The sequence below is a fragment of the Trachinotus anak genome, unplaced genomic scaffold (genome assembly GCF_046630095.1).
Source record: "Trachinotus anak isolate AG129_WGS33_773 ecotype Australia unplaced genomic scaffold, CSIRO_AGI_Tana_v1 ptg000001l, whole genome shotgun sequence".
Classification (NCBI taxonomy): domain Eukaryota; kingdom Metazoa; phylum Chordata; class Actinopteri; order Carangiformes; family Carangidae; genus Trachinotus; species Trachinotus anak.
In genome coordinates, this window is record NW_027273852.1 from 18,850,705 (window position 1) to 18,858,340 (window position 7,636).

Sequence of the window (7,636 nt, forward strand, 5' to 3'; positions counted from 1 at the left end):
CAGCTGTGCAGGTTATCCCCGTCACCACAACATCATGCTATGTGGCTTTATATTTCATATCAATCACATCACCACTCTACAGTAGCAGAGACTGGTTCTATCTCTCTGTCTTTTGTAGTGTAGAGTCATTGTGTGGAAACCTAGCATGACCATGGGTTGAGTCTAATTTCCATGATGGAAAAAAAAACATGCATTTGATCACAATGCAGACAGAAAGCATGTAATTACCAGGACTAAATGTGGTGAAATGTGACTGAGAGGCCATAATGGACATGAAATTAGCTGGCTAGTAGACTGGTAGGTGGAAGGTAGATGACAATTAGCAGCTCATTTCAAGGTTTTGTTTGAAATGTATCATATAGAAAAAGAAGACCATGGACAATCTGAAAACTCCATGTTTGGTCATGAGTTATTTTCAATTTGGTATTTAGATTTAGTTGTATTAGAATATGCGGCAATGAGCTAAAGCGTAGCTGGTATTTGTATTCATAGCACAGTGGTCAAAATGCAAAACACATGCTGTCAGGATTAGCATATTAACCATGCTGCATATTTTAGAAAACATTTCCCAAAAATGTGACAAGAGCATTCAGCAGAGTTCAGGACAATGGCAGAGTAATACAATAAATAATAGATTACTCAAAGCTGACTTTAAAACTGGGCTAACCATTTAAAGCATACAGAGTAGACGCAACGCTGACAGGTTTGCATTATTCATGGTCCACACACACATGCTGCTGCAAAGCTGCAGAAAAAGAGATGAAGAGCAGCCGGGTCGGATATGTTTTTTTCTTTTTTTTCTTTTTTTTTGTTATTTGTAAAGAAAAGAAGTGGAAATATTTGAGGAATAATTCATGAGAATGAGAAGCAGCTACCATGTCAATGTTTCTTAATGGAAGGTATCACTTCAATGCTATCTACATTCAGATAACCGCTTCGATTAAAGGGCCTGAACTAGAGGACAACATATAAAATGTTACAGTGAGCCTTCTTCTGATAGCACCTGTTCATGGTATAAAAAATCACCCAACAAATTGTCTGCTTCTTGATATACTGCAGGATAATGAAGAAGTCAACTGGATCTGGAAGTGCAGGGAACACACCACACATGTAAAGTCTGACTTCTGAAACTTCAACTGAAAGCACTGAACTAACTAAATAACTGCCTCAAAGGAGTTATATCTAAGTTTTGCTTACCAGTCTGAAAGAAACATGGCAAGTTCAGCATCAAACTTCATTCCTTTACTTCCCAAGAGCTGTCTCCAGCGGTGGAAATTTGTTTTGCTACTCACTTCTTTCCTTCTACTGAAGTTAGCATGCTAACCAGCTAGCCCCGCCACAGTCAGCCCGTCTCGTCACTTTCTGATACCAAGTCACTGTAGCGTCCAGGCTGTCCTGAAGAAGTAGCGCTGCTCAGATGCCATATTATAACCTCTTGTCTTCTAAACCCAATGATGGCTGAAGTTTTGAAGACTATTAAATAAGCAGCTGTTAATGCTAACATTGGCTATGCAGCAATAGCCATGTGTACAAATAGCTCCTTTAAAGTTGAAATCCTTCAGATTGGTTAGTGATGACAGAAAAAAGCTGTTCAGTACTACAGTAAACATTTTTTTGAACAGCTGCTTTACCAGAAATACAACAGAGGAGTTACTAGTGTATCTGTTTACAGTGCAGCCAAACAAACTCTACTTTGATAAAGCCGTCCATATAAAATTGGCCTTTTTTTATTGTGCCATGATAAACCATGATTTGGATTAAACAGCAGGGCACAGTAAAGTATGTTTGTTAGCTTAGTTATTGTGGCTGCTTCCACTTCCTGCCTCCAGTTACATCTCTCCCTGAAATATAGTCCATTGTCAAATAATGCCAGAAATGACGGGAGGTGGTTGGCACTAACCTCTGTGACAAAAATATTAGGTTTCTGTTGACTGCCTCAAAATTAAAGCAGCCCTGTGTTTAGCCAGTTGGATTGTTATAGGAGAGTGAGCGGATAACATTGAGACTGTTATCAGTGAAAAAAAAAAATATCAACACAAATGCACTTCCTCCAACAATGAAAACTACCATACAGATAGGAAATGTAAATTGATTGAATGACTGCAGAATCATGTATAGTTTCAGAGAATTTAATTTGATGAAAATGCAAAGGATTATAATTTAAGGATGAAGGAAGTGGAGAGGAAACTTGGTGTGTGCATCTTCAAGACTCAGCAACCAACGTCTGGAACAAGATATAAAATAATGAGTCAGTCAAAGCAAGCTATTACCATCAGTCCCAGCAATATTCCTGTTCACTGGTGCGAGTGTCAGTGAACGCCCAGGACTGCTCCAGATCCAGTACCCTAGACAATAGACGTGTCAATTTCAGACAGCATTCTGGGAGAGATATGACTTTTTGATGGCTTTCTAGTGTTTTATTATCAATTTACCAAGTTTGACAGTGAAATAAGCATAAAATAGCATCAGTTTATCATGTTTACGTGTTGAGGGGAGAAAATTTGTAACTCATAGATCGGTGGCATGGATTGCTGCTGATATGGAAATACAAAGTGGATCTGTGTTTTTACATTGGTGTCTGGTTCCCTGTGATTCTTGATTTTCTCTAAAAATATATTAAATCCCCCAAAATAAACAACAAAGCATATTGCTTGGAACTGTTGTCCAAAACGATATGTGTGTTTTGCTTTCCAGAGCTGTAGGTTCTGGTTGGTTAGGTTTACACACAAAAACAACTTGGTTAGAGTTAAAGGTGTTATTTCACTTTTGGATTGGTGGGGCATTTACTTGTATTGTTTCAGGTTGATTTTCTTATTGCAGCTTCTCCGTCCTCTCATGGTCTAGCCACCATAGTGAATGAGAAATTAGTTGATAAAAAATGTTGATATGAGGGTGGTGGTGGGAAAAACTCATAGATACAGTTACTTTATCAGCAGCAACCAGCAGAATATCACTTGCATCAGATGCCCAGACTCACACTCACTCTAGTGAAGTTAAAAAACGATTCGTAAAAAAATACTGAAACAATACATTAATTTTTCTCAGTACAGTTGAGCTCTCAGTCAGTTGTGAGCGAAAATGCAGGGATATACAGTACTCACTCACTGAGTGATTCAAGTCATTGATTCGTTCAAAGGGATACTCACTCAGTGAGTGAGTGTATCCCTGCGAACGAATCAATGACTGAGTGAGTCATTCAAGTCATTTCATTCGCAGGAGAAATGGGGTATGTTCAAGTGTAGGTAGGAACTTTATTGATCCCAGAGGGAAATTACTTTGCCGCAGCAGCAACACACGTACAGCACAATACAACACAACATGTCATGAGTAGAGTATAGAAACAAGTAGCAAGGTAAAGCAAAGTATAAGTGAGTAATTGCAAAAGAAAAATAAAAAGTGGCAGGGGAAAATAACTGTGAATGTCAGCAAAATGATGAATAACATCAAAAGATGTGAATTGCAGCAATAAATATGGATGGCAACTAAATATAAATGTCAGCAGAATGTATGCATGGCATCAAATATATGAATGGCAGAACTCAACTATGAATAGCAGTGCAAAAAATGGCAAAAACTGAAAAATAATACCAATCGAGTACAAAATAATTGTTCATATTCCTCAAACTACGGTGGCCCTGAGAACTCAATGCACTGCAACACTGCAAAACGCATGCATATAGAAAACATCTTCATCATTTTGACAACACATGGGCTGCAAATACTCACAACACAACCAAATTCACGGTGGACCAGACAGGTCAACATGATGCAGAAGCCACAACACAAATGCAAAAGCTACAATACAAATACAATAACAACAACACAAATGCAAAAGTCACAACACAAAGTTTTCTGAGGTTGCAATCCGTTGAGCTCTTAGGGCCACTGTATCAAAAAAAAGTTACATTTTAAAATGTAAATAATTATAAGCAGAGATTGTTGTGTTTGTCAAAGCAACAGCATTTCTGTTTCTGGAAGCCAGGGGCAGATTAGCAAAAATAAAAACAAAAACATTATTTTGTACCAGGGTGTAAACATGTTTATTTCTGCTATAAAGTTGAGCATTTTAACATGGGAGTCTATGGGGATTGTCCTGAGTCTGCCAAAAAGCATGGGTGAATCAGTGTTTTTGTGACACTGTGTTTCTACAGTGCTGGTCCTGGTCTGTTTGTTATGGAGGGGAGGACACCTCTGCAGGTAATGTGGCTGCCAGTAAAAAAAAAAACACTCCCTAACGTCTGTTTCATAAATTAGCAGTTAGTTAGTTAGATTAGCAGTCTAAACTCCCAGCCCTCCTTTCCATGTCCTTTGTCTGCTTTACAGCATCGGTGAAACACTGACTTTAAATGTGAAACAGCTTTCAGTGCTTTTAACAGTTATCATCACTAGCTCTCTTTCTCTTGGAGAGGAGGAGACCTCTGTGGATAATTCAGCTCCAGGTAAAAACCTCCTGAATGACTGACACTGAATAAATCCAAACCGGGAGAAGCTTACGGCAACGGTGGTGAAGACACAAGACAACAACTCCCATGGTCCCATGCTACTTGATCACGCCATCTTTTGTTGTTATTTTGATTTAGAGACCCCTAGCAGCAGAAGTTACGTACTGTGTGTTTAAAGCCGATTCCCCAACTAACATTTAGTCAGTGTAGTCAATCAGTTAGGGAGTGGCTGTGGTTTTGATCGACATATTGGAGCAGGAGTGACAAAAATTGTTTGCTGTAAATGATGAATGTCAGTTTGGCATTGTGAATGATGAGTGGTAGACATCAGAAAGTAACACAGCCCCATTCATTATCAGAGCAACACTGTCTCAAATAGAATTATTCCAATCATTTGATAATTTATCACGCTACTTCTCATTTCACATCCATTTTTACTGCTTCATTTTCTTTTCATGTGCATCCCCCCTTAGCTGCCTTCAATTATCACCCTTGCTCAAAGCAGTAAGCTTAATGAGCAGCAATGATTGGTGCAGCGAGTGCTTTGCAGGCTTTTTTTTGTCCCTGCATTGTGTGGCTGTATGCTAGGAAAAAAGAATCTCCTTTTAGATACTCCTTAGGGCTAATAATAATAATAAGAATAGCACCTTTCATACAAGAAATTAAGCAAAAAAGAAATTACATACACCAAGGGCATCACATGAAAAGACATAAAATGAGCATGAAACATATTAGAAATGATAACGATGGAATAATAATAAAATAATAACAGAAAAAATGAAATCAATAAATAAATAAAACAAGTTAAAAATGGATTACATAGAATGCATAAAATCAGTAAGACATCAGTATTTATAATAGCATTCAAAACAGCAAGAAATGCTGAGCAGTGCTTAACTGTGGCGCTAACTGTCACGCTAGTTAAAGGCTAAGGTGAAGAGATAAGCTTCCTTTTATATCTATAGGTAGTGTGTTCAATAGACTTGGGCTGTAATTGCATCCCCAATTTTCCCACAGCTGTTGCTAGGAATCTTCAATAAACCAGCAGATGAGCTAGTAAATCAGTAAATAATAAAAGGGTTGCAATAGTTATTTGCACCTATTTTGGCCCAAATATTAATAAAAAATTAAATAATAAAATAAATACACTAAAGTTGAATTTGCCATTTGCAAATTTTTCAAATGTACTGAAATAAATGATGTAATTTTAGGGCATTTTTGCTGTAATGTCTAATAAGTTATTCCTGACCAGCATGTGTGACAACACAATGTCAAGTCAAACATTTGCGGATTTCCAGAGATTTCAACCACATCTCATGGTCTTCACCAGTAAATGTTGATGGTACCATCAGTTCCACATGACAAATGGGCTTGTTTTATTTGTTGATGAACACCTTGAGATGAGGCTGAAAGTTCTGTAAAAGCTAGTAAGTGGGTCTTTGAGATAATTTTTATTTTTTTTTAATCACATCTTACAAGTTGAATTGATTTTCAATAATTCGTTCTTCCTTTGACAGTATAAATTACAAGTACATTTACAGTCACATACAGTACAGTGTACAATATTTTTTCTATGTGAGGGATCAGTACTTTTTAGGTTCTCAATTGATCATAATTATTTATAATTATCCCATACAAATATTGGTTTATTGCTGCTTTTTATGTACAAACATTCACAGTCTAAATAAGCATTTATTATTATTATCGAACATAATTTAGATGTCATTGTAGTACAGCATGAGCCCCTGTATTCAAAGACCAATGAATCATTTTGAGATATAGCAGATTCAGATTTGTGTTTTGAAGTTTAAGTTGTGCAGACCAGATTGGCCCTTTAATTGAGATAATGAGCTTCTGCATTTCATGGTCTATTCAAGCGAGTTATATAATGGAGTCATTTCCCCTGCGCCTCAAGAGAAAGAGACATTCCTGGAGAGAAACAAACAGGCTAAAGAAGTCTACACATAACAGTCAAATTTCTGTGATTAACACATAGGTCACATGAGGTCATTAATTGACAGCACTGCAACTACTCTTTATATATATTTTTTTTTTTTTCTTTTTATATAACCAGTTTTATCTTTTTATCTTTTTTTATGTTTTTACTGTGTGTGTGTGTGTGTGTGTGTGTGGGTGGGTGGGTGGGTGTGGTTTTGCTCCCCCCTTCTTTACATTGTAATTTATTGTTTGCCTTCCCTCTGTTGCTTTTGACTACCAAGCACTCTGTAAACCCTGGTTTTAAAGGTGCTATACAAATAAAGTTATTATTATTATTATTATTATTATTATTATAAGAGAAGTCAATATCTAAATAAACCAGGAATGACATGTAAAACAGGTGAAGATTCCCATTAACATAAGTGTCAAGATACTTGTCCATGACCATGAAATACAAACTCTTCCTATAATCATTTGTTTGTTATATTTCGTCATTGATAAAGTTTTGAGCCACAATCAAAAAATCTCCACCCACACCGCCTGCTAAATCAACCCATCCTATTTCTGAACGTCTGTCACTGTTGCAAATGTGGCTCTGCACAGCTTTGTCTGATGTCTCCCAACAGGATGGATTGAACAGGTGCCTGAAAAACTTTCTCTAGCCAATTTATTCTCCCCGACAGCTGCTCATCGGTGCAGCACTGCCAGTTTCTTCCAAGACACTTTGCAGATGAACAGAGCAGTTTGAATTTAGCCTGATAGCATTCACAAATCCAGGTCAAGGAGGATGCAGGGAAGTAGGGTTGTGACGATGGACTAGATAAAATAGGTGAAATTAACCCCTAAACTCCTGATTTGCATAAGATTAAACTAAAAAACAGGATTAAAGCTTTTGTGAGACATCACCTTTATAGTTTGTATCTGCTTGTTTCAACATTTCATTGCAGCTGCATGATACTTACACAGACGTGCACCATGATTCTGACTCATACATTTCATAATGTGGACATTTTCTCGACATTTCTCTGTAACAATGTAAGGTCTTGACCTTACCCTGTAAAGTGCCTTGAGATAATGTATATTATGATTTGGCGCTATACAAATGAAATTGAATTGAATTGAATTGAATTGAATTTATTCCCATGTCATTGTAAAGAGGAAGGTATTTGTTGGTAAGAAGTGATACACAGAGGGGCAGCTTGTGCACAGGCAAGGTAGGCAACTGCTTGGGGCCCCAGGCTGTATATATATATATA